The sequence below is a fragment of the Zonotrichia albicollis genome, chromosome 7 (genome assembly GCF_047830755.1).
Source record: "Zonotrichia albicollis isolate bZonAlb1 chromosome 7, bZonAlb1.hap1, whole genome shotgun sequence".
NCBI lineage: Eukaryota > Metazoa > Chordata > Aves > Passeriformes > Passerellidae > Zonotrichia > Zonotrichia albicollis.
Window position 1 is genome coordinate 34,003,630 of NC_133825.1, and position 12,600 is coordinate 34,016,229.

At 42.3% G+C, this 12,600-nt stretch overlaps 2 protein-coding genes across 7 annotated transcripts in view; both read right to left on the reverse strand.

Moving 5' to 3' along the window:
- The window catches only part of SLC16A12 (solute carrier family 16 member 12), a 32,413-nt gene extending 27,945 nt beyond the window's left edge, over positions 1-4,468 (reverse strand). Inside the window, exon 1 of one of the 6 annotated variants that reach the window (XM_074544971.1) lies at positions 3,367-4,468. The gene's annotated coding sequence lies outside the window, so the exon portion shown is untranslated. Of the gene's footprint in view, positions 1-1,137; positions 2,261-2,304; positions 2,896-3,158; positions 3,312-3,366 lie in introns of those variants that run through there. The other 5 variants (XM_074544973.1, XM_074544972.1, XM_074544970.1 and 2 more) reach the window with 5 other exon arrangements.
- A 7,775-nt stretch (positions 4,469-12,243) lies between these two features.
- Positions 12,244-12,600, reverse strand: part of PANK1 (pantothenate kinase 1) — a 35,747-nt gene continuing 35,390 nt past the window's right edge. The window contains exon 8 of the mRNA XM_074544976.1: positions 12,244-12,415. The gene's annotated coding sequence lies outside the window, so the exon portion shown is untranslated. The remainder of the gene's footprint in view (positions 12,416-12,600) is intronic.

The window sequence follows — 12,600 nt, forward strand, 5'->3', positions numbered from 1 at the left end:
CTACTGCTCACAGTCACATCAAGGTGTGCCAATTACCACAGGCAACAATACAGCTCATAAAATAGGTCTTTTGCTCTCATAAGGCTGCTGTTAAGAAAACTGTCTTAGGAAAAAATGGATAAAGTTGAGATTTTTATTTCTTTTAATCTGCTTTTTTAAATCTACAGGAGACTCTACAAAGATAATCCAACTGGAGCTGTAGTGACTCACCACAGGACAGAAAAGGTAAGTTACTTTTCTTCAATGCCATAAAGTTTCTTGTTTCAGGTTGGAAGGAAAAGGTTATTTTTCTCTGTTGAATAAGGACACTAATAGCATGTAATTTCTCCTTCAAATTCTGTGAACAGGAACAAGTATCATCATCCTCTAAATATGCACTCCTGCTAAATGGACAATGTGCTGTGTTTTCCTACTGGTTACAATAGGATCATGACAGAGAAACAAAGTGTGTAAAGCAGGAACAAAAACAAGTCCTAAAACAATGCACAAAAGTATCAGTGCTTTCCAGACTAAAATAAAAGGTAGCAGATTATGGAAATCTTACATTAAACTGACTTTTTAGTCTCACCATATCAATTAAAACATTGCTATTTATCTAATTGTTTCTGATGTTTATAATGTAACAGCAGGTCTACACTACATTCAAAAGTATATTTAACAATTTAGGTAAATGTAAAACAGAGTATAGTGCATGCATGTAACAATTATGCTCTCTAAGATTAGAGGCACCCTCTTAAGGGTAGTTAAATCTTACCTTTTAAAGTTTTGGGCATTCACCTATTCCAGCTAAATATGATCTGATTAACAAAACTCTTACTCTTATGATGCCTAGGTCTATTTTCCAGAAAAAAGAGAATATACTCCAAGAGAGAATAGGATAGGGAATGTATCCTTGAGTTGTACACATGGCTATACATCATGAAAGTGAAATCATTAGGTAAAAACTCAGCTACAACAGAAACAGAGAATCATATCTTCGTGTACACAGCTAACTGCACGTGCACAACTGCATTAAGATATCTGAGCTACGTTTTTCAGGCAACTGCCATAACCACATGTCATCATCCCCCTCTGACCACAGTTTGATAAGCAATTATTTCTTTCAGCAGCCGTGATGCCGGCAGAAATAGCCCTTACCTCCTGCCCCCTGCCATGTGTTCCTTCCTTTCAGGCCACCTTCTCAGCCCTCGACACAGCAGCCACGCAGTCAGACAGATCAGGGTAAAAAGTTATGAGTAAAAAAGAAGCAAAGGTGCTTTTGAAGCCAGATGCAGTTCCCCAGGAGCCGCACACTCGGTGGTGCTCGTCCAGCTCAGAGGGTGGCAGGGGGCTGCTGACGCAGGCACGGCGCTCTCAGCACACACATGCCAAATCACTCCCTCAGGAAGCAATTGTGTTTGCACCAAAGCATCTGAAAAATCTTCCCCCCCTGTGCCCAGCCTGTTGGACCTTGGCCTGGGAATATGGATCCAGAAGGGATCCCTGGGGGTGTCCTCGTCCCCTTCCCCACAGCTGCGGACAAGAACCAGCTCAGCAAATCCCATCAGCAAGGCAGCTGCAGGTGAACGCTGCACAGCTTGAAGCTGAAGTGAATGTGCAAGCCGGGGCAAAAAGAAAGTTCCTGAGTTTCCCCCTGTTTACATATCAGCTGAATCAATTCTGATAAAGCTTTGCAAAATCAAATTACATGCTGTGCTATATTGTTTTTCATCATCACTTTCCACCTTCAGGTGAAGGCAAAAAGTTAATGATTGAATTTTAAAGGCATTAATGTGGAAAGCCCTTAGGGAAGCCCAGAGAAACCTTCCATTAAAATACAGGTTCTGTTACACTGCTGCAAAAAATGGAAAAGTAAACATTAAACACAATGCAACTGAAAAAATTATAAAACAAGAACAAATTATGAGCTACGGAGCACTAAAAACAGAAAACCAAAAAGACAGTAACAGCTAATGATTTGAGGTGAGCAATAACGTAGCCCTAAATGAGGCATAATAGAATTGCTCCAAGGAAAATGCAATCCTGTTGCACTTCATTAAGTTTCATGATATCCTCCAATTTCCCAGCACTAACAGAAACATTTCCTCATTGCCATTGCAGGAGTGGACTGAAAACAACCAACAGACTCAGCTGTCCCAACCAGCTTGTTAACTTAATGAAATCAATTCAGTCAAAATGCTACCACAAAAACCCAAATTCATCCCAAATACCTAATTAACAACTTACCTGTAGAGATAATAAACAAAACAGGTCGATACATGAGCAGCAAATTATCAGAAAGTTCAAAATAAGGATAATACTCACTGTATCTTTTGGCTTCTTTTTTTCATTGAATAGATTCCCTGAATTTAGTCAGCCTGTGAACACACAATTTCCTGCATGACCACTTAGCCCGAGTCTATTACTGCACACCTGGTTGTCCTACAAGAGACTAAGAATTCTCCTGGAAACACACTATGTTAATGCCCCAGAAGAAATATCCAGGCTGTTCAGGATACGGATCGCTGTGATCAGCTACTTCCACAGCTCACTGGCCGGGCGGAAGGCCAGAGGACAGCCCTGCAGCCTGTGCCTGGGCTTTCGGAGCCCTTTGGGGAGCCGCTCACACACACACAAACACACGCACAAACACAAATACACACAAGCACAGACACAGAGCCGTGCGCGGGCATCCCGGTGACAGCCGCGCGTCCGCACGCACGGGGCCGGCGGCAGGCGCGGCCCTGCCTCTCACACCTGCCTCCAACAGGTACATTTGTTCTGCTTATGCAACAGGAATAAAAGATACCTGAGCTTCCTCATGCCATCTCGCAACTTGAAACGCTGTTTACCTGACCAGCATCTTACCTAACCAACAGCATATACATATACATATACATATACATATACATATACATATACATATACATATACATATACATATATCTAATCTATGTATGTGCATTCCGTCATTAAATACTGGCGTTTACACTCATTTTTATTGATTTTTCAATGTTTCCGCAGTTCTAAGGCTGCACGACACAGGCAGGGCACGAAAGCGCCTCGGCTGCAGCCGCGCCGCCGGGGAGCCGCGCTGCCCGCCCCGCTCCGCGGCCCCCGCTGTGTCCCCGCAGTGTCCCCGCAGTGTCCCCCGGCGGGCCCGCAGCCCCAGCCCCTACCTGCAGGCTGCAGCCCCCGCCGCAGGCTGGCCCCGGAGGAGCCCCGGCCGCCGTGCGCTGCCCCCGGGGGCGGTGGCTCGGGGCCGGGGGCGCTGAGCCCGCCCCGCAGCGCGGCCGTGCCCGCGGGCCCGCACAGGAGGCACTAGGGCGCCTCGGGAAGGGTCGGGCTGGGCTCAGCCCCTCCCCGCGGGGTTTGCCCCTCGCCCACCTGGCCGCTGGCTGCCCCTCCCCGCAGCGGGGCCCTCGCCCGGCTCCGCCGAGCTGTCACCGGAGTCCCTCCTTCGTGGTACCTCCACCAGCACGAAAAGTGCGTCTCAGCACTGCCACGGGAGCTTTCAGCGCATTAAGAGGGATTTTTTTTTTTTCTTCCCATCGAGGCAAAGTCAGTACTGGGATTTGTGGATCAGCGCTCTCAGGCTTTTCGTAAGTTATTTTAAACGGTTCCAAAGTCAGGCAACATTCAAGAGAGGAAATAACATTCAAGAGAGGAAAGAACTTGTGCATATGTATAGTCCTCTCTCACACACACCAGTCCTTTCTGCCCATTAGGAATCATGCTGCTGTTTGGTAGCTTTTAAATTTTGAAACGCAGTTCAAAACCCCAGAGTAGGGGAAGGACTCATGCAGATTTGGACCCTAGACTCTTGGAACAAGTTTCAAATTCCAGCAGCCTTCTGTTTATCCAAGAAAGATAAACTAAGTGGCCTGCTGAATACTGCATGTGTTTTTGGGCAAGATCTGGAAAGCAGCAGGTCTTTGCTCAGAAAGGACATTAAACATCCTGTGACGCTTTCCATGAGAACAAAGATAAAATGGGATCTTTTCTTACCCTTCTTGTTGCCAGACAAGAGCTGCTTGGTCCTTGTCTTTCCCCAGGACCTTTCAGTGCTGCTCTGAAGAGCAAGTGCAAAGCTGCCAAGAGGGTGCAAGCAGAGCCCTGGGAGGGTGGCAGGGAGCTGTTTGCTCTGCTGGTCTTCAGGATAAGTTCAAGCATACATGATTTGGGAAAGCATGGCAGCTTCAGGGCAGATTATTAATTGGAAAAGACTTCCCTTTTTAGGTGACTCTAGAGCTACTTTGTGCACAAGAGAGCCAGGAGAGACTGATCTTTCCCCTCCTTGTGCTCACTGTGGCATGAGGCTGCACACCACCTATGCACATCTTCCCTAGCACCAGTGCACATGCCCCTGTGCCATGTGGCCCACAGCAGTCCAAGAGAAAAGGGGCTAGGTTTTCCCCACCATGCATGTGGATGACAAAAACTTGTCTTTTAACAAAAAAAGTGCAGCTCCTCCTTTCTTGTTGAGTTTTTGATTTCCCCCCCCATCCCCAGCCCATCTTTTTTATGGTTCTTTAATATTTTGGATAGATTTTTAATCTTACCTGTATTAAACTGTGCTTCATGTTGGAAGATTTCCTTAGCCAAAATACCCTGGTAACACAATTGCAGCAGACTTTATTTGAACTGCTTAACACTGGAAGATAAAATTCTGAACAAGATGCTCTGGGCATTGAGCTGCTGCTCAAGAGGTTGGGGATCTCAGCATTGCAGTGACCTTGCTGCAGGTCAGGTTGGCAGCACCTCTGTGACAGCTCCTATCAGCAGGGGGAACAGCAGCGGTTGATGACATTTTGACATCTGGCTCAACCACAGGTAATGCTTCTCTGTGCTGTGGAAAGGATACTGTCAGAGCACCACACCACACTGTGCATTGGACATGCCAGGGGAACTCAGGCAGAAAAACCACTCACACTCTGCTGACCTGCCCTCGGCGCTACAATAACAACATTAAAACACTTCTGTGCTAATTAATTTTTATATAAATTCATTTTAAGCCCTGAAGTGTCTGAAGCTAGAAGTCACCAAACCAAAATGCATGACTTCATTCAGTTCTTGGATCAAAACTCTGACACTAATAGAAATACCAGGGTTTGGGTTGCACGCATGTTTACACATTCATGACAGGATTCCTTTTGTCACTAATTTTTCTCATGCAAGTTTCAACTGCTGACACTACACAAATGACCAAGTAACACAAAAGAAATCATGAATAATGGCCTTAATCCTTCCAAAATTGCAATGTTGCTTTCTTTAGAACTGCAATCAAGATAGGAAAGGAGCACACACCCTCACCTGGAGTGCCTGACCAGGCAAAGAAAACACAACTGGGCAAGGGCTTGTTTTGGTTTGGTTCCTGTGCAAACAAGAATAAATTCCTTACACTCTTTCACACTTTGCCAACCACAAAAATACAGTATAATACTATAGAATTCAACAGGTAAAATAAAAGTTTTTGCAGTTTGGAGAATGGTTAGGTGCCAAGGAACAGGGGATGAATGGCCTTCCTACACAATGAATATTCATAATTTGAATCTTTTATACAAATACCTGTTGGAAACTGAAAACCTCACTACCCTCCTTCCACTGCCCTCCTCTCCCATCTCCCTGGGAGCCAATCAGCCCTGCCCTTGCAGCCAGCCAGGTGTACAGGGACATGCTGCAGCAGGGTGCTCAGAGGAACATCTCCAGGTCTGGTCACTAACATCTGGATCTACAACTTTTGGCATTCTATAGTCAAAGGAACCCAGTTTCCCTGGCATCTCTAAAAAATTAAGCCAAGGACTGGGGAAACTGTATGTTTCTATGGTTCCTTCAGCCTCCTCTCTGTGTCTATAGTCCAAATTTTGCCAACTCCAAGGCAAGAAGGTAAAGTACCCACACCTGAGAGCTGTGGCTCCTTCCTGGAGGTGAAGGCAAGTTCTGTTTCTTACTGACAAGATTTTAGCAAAGGATCAAATGACACCGATGCATTCCTAAAAATATGTGGCTGTGTAAGTCATATATGTAGCCTGGGATAGAAAAGGGAGGGTATGTAATGTTTTCCTCACTTTCCATGGACACTGCTAATTCCTGGAACATAAAACCATCATTTTGGCATCAGACCAAAAGATGCATTTAAAACCTGGCAGTTTCTAATGACACTCTAAACTAGATGAGGGTATGTCATGCTACCTACAGAGTGCATCATCTTCAGAATATTGGGAAATTTTGGCAGAAGCATCCTCTCTGTCGATATGAAATAAGTATAGGCAGATCAATACTGAATATTAGTTGAATAAGAGGATTAATTATCTCCTTTTACTGATTGCAAACTTCCACATTTCAAATCTTCTGCCTTGCTACTCTTTACACACATGTCACGAAGTCCTTGCTCCAAGCACACACTGTAAGATTTCTGGACACATTTATATGCACGTATTTTACAAATATCTGCATTCCAGCTAGCAAGTACAGTAATTTTTCACTAGAAAACACAGATTCATCACTAAAAATGTCCTAGGGAAACATAATTTAACAAAATCTGGCTGTAGAAATGCTGGAGCTTTAAAAAACCCCTTCTATTTCAAATGACTTGTTTTTGGCAGCCTACTAGGTTTCCTTGCTAGCAGGCTTAATTTTGGTGGAGAAAGTGAAATGAAATGTAGACATTTGGAAATTTCCCATCAGAAGAAAAACTTAATTAGACATTGGAATTTTTCACAGCATGGGAATAATAAATTTGAATTAGTCTTACTTGGAAGCAGCCCTTGCACAGCTATTCCAGCTTTTCTTCCATATTCACCTAACTGTGGACCAGAAGTTTGGGCTACTTCAATCCATACAGGAATCTGACACCAAATATAGGCTGTAATGTCTCCAGTCTGCGGAGACCTAATAATTTCCATCATTCTACAACTTTTCATAGCATTATGGCTTTGCTCTTCTGGGTGGCAAGCATGGCTTGCTGTGCTCTCAGAAGAAATGGTGTTGGCAGCTTGTCCTGCTCATCATCAACAGCCTTGCCTGTAGCAGCCCTCAGGGAAATGCATGAGCTAGAGAAGGGTGAATTGGGGATCAAGGCCTGAAGGTCTTTATCCTGTTCACCAAATCAACACACAAAACCAAGTAAAAGAAGAGAGTAAATCACCACCAATTCTTCACACCTCCACAGCACAGAAAACGAATCCTTTGGCAAGAATTTTTTGCACCTCAGACAAAAGTCTGGCTGGTGTTTGCTGCTGCTGGGGCTTTCAGAGAGAGTTCCTACCCAGCCTGGGGTATACTGTGCCTCTGGACAGGTTTTGGCTCCAGCTCACCTATAAAATACACAGCTTAACACCTAGCACTATTTTCAATTCAGTTTTTACTTCCTCTTTGTTGTATTTGTTGTGTTCACAGGCTGAGGGAGAACATTCTGTGGTTTCAACTTTAATACATTATTTAAATAAAATATTCCCATTGATATTATCTACAGCAAACATTTACAGAGTTAACAAACACAGAAACTATTGTCATTCCACACAGAAAGTTACAAGCATCAAAGATTTCTGTTTTATTTGGAGATGTACCAGATTAGTCCCAGGGGCACTTATGCAACACAGAATCCTGCAGATAATTTTTTTCACCTGTGCTTGGTACAACAATTTTTTCCCCCATTCATTTGCTTTTTTCTCTGTGAGTTATGCATGTACAGACAGAGGCCTAAGCCAGAGCTAACTAAAATAAGCTATCTGCTCTGAGTAGCCAATATTTTGGTAAATATTACACCATTGATTATCCATGGCCTTGCATTTCAGTTACTGAGGCACCCCAGCCCTGGCAGCACAGGGCGGCGGCATTCCACACCACCTCTCTGCTCTCCTGCCACTGCTGCTGACTTGGGAACTGGTGACACAAACTTCAGCCACAGATTTCTGATTCAAGCCTGAATCATATTTTAGTACAGTGTTTTCTTGTTTGTGTTTTAAAACAGTTCTCTGCTGTTCTGCCTATTTTTGTGTGTGTGTGTCCCAAACTCCCCTCTACTGAGTTCCAGTCATACACCACTGCTTTCCAGCACAGCAGGGGAAATGGAATGGTCAGGGACTGAAAGGGAACTGACTCTAAATTACCTTCTCTCCTCCACTGGGTCTGTAAGGCAATAGGCTTGAAAAGGAAGAGCCAGTTCTTACACTTTTGTGAATAAAGATATTTTAATTGCCTAACAATCTCCACACACAGGACAAACTTCCACAGTGCTTCACACCCACAGCCAGTGGTCTCCAGAGCAGTATCAGGAACAGCTCTTCTGCTCCCAGCCTGATCAAGGGCCTTATAATGCCAGAGTTGGTGTCTTAGAACTTTATATTAACATATATAAAACAAACTTTAAGCAAATTCCCATAATGCTGGGAACCAGGTGTTCACAAAAACCTCACAAAGGCCCTTTTATAATTGCCTTTCAGGTAGGAGAGCTGGAACAGAGTTGCATGGGACCTTCAAAAAATCAATCTTGAAACTGAGGAGGAAAAGATAAGAAATTGAAAAAAGAAGTCTCCTTGACTAGCTGACCTCTGCGATTCATCCAGTGAATAAAAAATCAATTAGTCTGCAGGGTTTGGTGCCTTTTCTGCTTAATTTTTTTAAAATACAATTTCTTATGTGATGAGAGCAAGTAGTGGAGAGAAATTTAGTTCCTGAATGTTTTCTGCCCTAGGTGTGAACGAGCAGGTGTGAAATGTGTTACAGGTCAGCCTGCAGCCACCATCAGGAAGCAGCTTTAGCTTGCCTTGCACTGCTTTTCTCCCTTCCAAGAGGCAAACCAATGATGCTTGGGCTACACTGAACAGGCAAACCTGCTGGAGAGAAGTCTACAAACCTCCTATAATTGAAGAGAACAGTAAATTTATTTTCTAAGCTAAAACAGAAGTGACAAACACTGGGAATTTGGGAGTGTTTTTGGTTTATCTTGTAAATACTTCTGGATTTTTTGTGCACAGCCTTTTGTAGCCAAGTGCAATATGCTGAAAGCTAGCTGGGTAACAGCATGCTCCATGCTTAGGACATAGGAACAGCATGTTTTTGTTTACTTATTCAAATAGCAGTAGGGGTGCGGTTGCTCAAAAAACAAAACAATTCCACTAAAAGGAACTAAATTTTTTTGAAGTACTCTCAGCATTTTGTGATTCATTTAGCCAGCCAACTGTGAAAATGCTGAATTAATTTGTTTAGGGGTTTTTCAATTAATATACATTATTCCACAGGTAGTTTTTAAAATATAAAAAGATTAAGAGCAATTTTCAAAATAAGAGAGTGTTCTCACTGTTCAAATCAATAGCAATAGTAAGGTTTTATCTCCAGGTGAAGCCTATCCAATCTTTTCAGAGAAGACTCTCATAGCTTCAGTTGCCTTGCCCACATTACAGTAGTGCATTTCACAAAACTGGTGTTCACAGACCACCTTGGCTGTGCTGCCTCCACTGCCTCCTGTGACAGCCAGGGGGAGGACAGAGGGGCAAGTCTAGCAAACACCACTATCCCAACTCAGTACTACATCTACAGCTTGGTCATGGTTTACTGCTTACATGAGAATATTTCCATTGCAGTCTCCTAACTGATGCAGCTGTTCTAAAACCTTGTAGGAAAGCATTTTGGTCAGCATCCTTCCTATGGGCTTCAGATATTCATGTCTTCATCCTTACTGAAACACAGTTATTTCCACTTCCACCTAACCTAGCATATGCATTAGAAACTCCTACAAACTGAGACCAGCTGTTTTATTTTTGTGCAATTTGTTAACACATTAATGCAAAACAAATCCTCTGACCAAGTCACAGCACACCAGTGGCCACACCATGTTGTTGCTTGAAGCACTGATTTGTCTGTTGTGACAAAATGCATTATCAAACCAGTGTCTGCCCATGATGAGACTTGCTCCAAGCATTGCTCCCTGATGCTTTTAAGGATGCAACAGCAAATGTGCATTCCCTTGCAAGGCAAAGTTCATCTCACAAAAGATTTTAACCCCAAAAAAGCATGCCATTTTGGAAAAAAAATTCCTAACATATTATATGAGAAAGCGGTAACATGTTTGGCTGAGACCAGATCTTCATGGATGGGCATAAATGGAAATATTGATAACTTGGGTAAACTCTACTCTGTACATGCACTGCCATTGTTTGGTACCTCAGCATTTGCTAAAGGACAACTTGTGCTTTGTATTAAATGCCCAGATTCACACAGACTTTTAAGTTTGAAAAGAAATGAATGGGTCACCCACTCAAAAACCTGGAAAATGACCAAGTTGTCAATTTGGAAAGATGCTTCTGAAGGTGGAAGTGAACAGATCACAACAAAATAAGCAAAACCACTTAAAAACAGGGAATGATACATTGTTTTAAGTAAAACATGATGGCACTTCTGCTGTTTACCCACCTTCATTCCAGGTACCAAGACACAAAAGAGACCATGACGTTTTTCATAGCCTGTGTTACATTTAATTCCAAATTCAAAGACACCTTGTGCTTTAAAAACAGAGCCCAGTAGAACTCCTCATCCAACTGGAAACAATCATGGATGTTTACTTTGTCATCAATTCAACCCCATATGGTTCTCCCATCTCTAAAGTTCTGCTGTGTCCTGCCAAAAATCACTTGCAAGTATCTTGTGACAGTCTAATGGGAACAGAAGTGCTGATAACAGTGAAACACCAGGACAGCTTTGCTGAGGTTGGAATGAACTGCAAGCACCCCACTTGTCCTAGAAGTCAGATTTTTGTACTGCCCCCATGCTAGCCTTCTCTATCCAATCTGATAAAGTAAATACTCTTAGCTGTTTCCATTCTTCATCCAGAACTAAGGATTTTCCCCCAATACTTAATACAAAAACCTTACTTTAGAACACAAACCCTTCTTCCTAGGGGATGTAATTAGACCTTTTGTCAAAACCACTTAAAATTGGGCTGTCTTGGTGGTGGAGGGGAGAAAATGAAGAGAGTAGCATGTGGTTCAAGAACAAACATTCAAATGCTAAAGAAGAATAGGCCATGACAATTGAGAGTGATGAGTCTGACTCATTCTGCTCCAACTTACCTGAATAATTACCTTAGCATGTTTCAGAAAGAGAAGCTAGATTAACAAAGCTTGGTCTCTTAATTTATACCAAAACAAGTATTTTCAACACATACTAAATCTGCAGACTCACTGATCTCTGTTAGGGAAGTCTGCTTCTTCAACTTAACCGTTTGCAAAACAAAAAAGATCCAAGAATCTGGATATTTCAATGTTCTCAGTAATACTCTTGGATAGTGCTGGAGTTGAACTTTGCTTGCACAAAATTCTAGTTTGCACCAGTTGTAGTAGAGGTTTATCTGCAGTTGAGCAAGAATGTTTTCAGACTCCTTAGATACCTGTGGATGACTGGTGAAGTGGGGCACCTTGGGGAACCCCTTCCAACAGGTGACTGTCGACAGCAACTGGACACCAAACACAGGCAGAAAAATTCAAGACAACGCCAATGCTTTCAGAAATGCCCCAAAGTATTCCCCTAAGGCAAAAATATTGTAACAGTGATAGAAATCAATCACACTGTCATTTATCCAATACCTTAACTACAGAAGGGGGACATGGAGGAGGAAACCAAGAGCTGGGATTAGTGGAGGCAGGCCAAGTCTGAAAGTAAAGAAGCAAGTTACAGCACTAGCAGATTCACATGATGGTACTGATGAAAAAAGTAGTCAACTGCAGATTTCAAGGCAACAAAGAAATTAGGCTTTTCTCCCTCAGGAAGGGAAGAATTGAACATATAGTGTCACTTTCCTCTAGTTTTTCCTACTTTGTGATTTTCCACAACTCTTTATTCTAGTTAAGGTCTGCTAATATTTTTCCCAACCAGGAGTACTCATTTATGTAATATACAATTCAGACTACTTTTTCTCATTCTTTTAAATACAGAAATTCACCTATTAAACACTTTAAATTTCAAATCAGTATTTTGAAGGTAAAGTTTTATTTTGTGTTTCTCTTAGAACTATGATCAACTTACCTGACAGTCCCTAGAATCTCAGGGCTAACTTCAGGGCTACCATGATTGTGCTTTTCTTCTTTAACCACACAGCCTCAATTTGTTACATATTTCTCTGAATGGCTTGCTAGGGTTTTTTTCCATGTGTGTGGGTTTTTTGGATTTTTTTTTGAGAAGGAGAGGATTTCAATCTCAAAAGAATAGCAGGTTTTTCATATTTGTTTACTTAACATTATAGTTTTCCTTCACAATTCCAAGTGTGAAGAATGCAAGAACACCTAAGTGACATTCCCATGTCAAATTCCCTTCAAAAACAGACAAAGGAGGGAAGGACAGGATCTTTTTCTGAAACCAGCAGCTACATGGCTGATGTCGTGCTTCCCTCTACTGGTTACTATAAGAAGAACAGTTACGTCTCAACATTCTGAAGTTTTCCCTAAAAAAACAAAACAGTGTACAAGTGAATCTTTATTTGAAGGCAAAACTTAGCCAATAACCTTAATCAAAGTTTTCTTTTCTTTATTAAAAAAATAGAGGCACTGAGCAGAACCATCTGCACTTATCTCAAGCTCAATATTACAGAAAATATTAACTTCAGTATGTTAATATCATCTCATATTT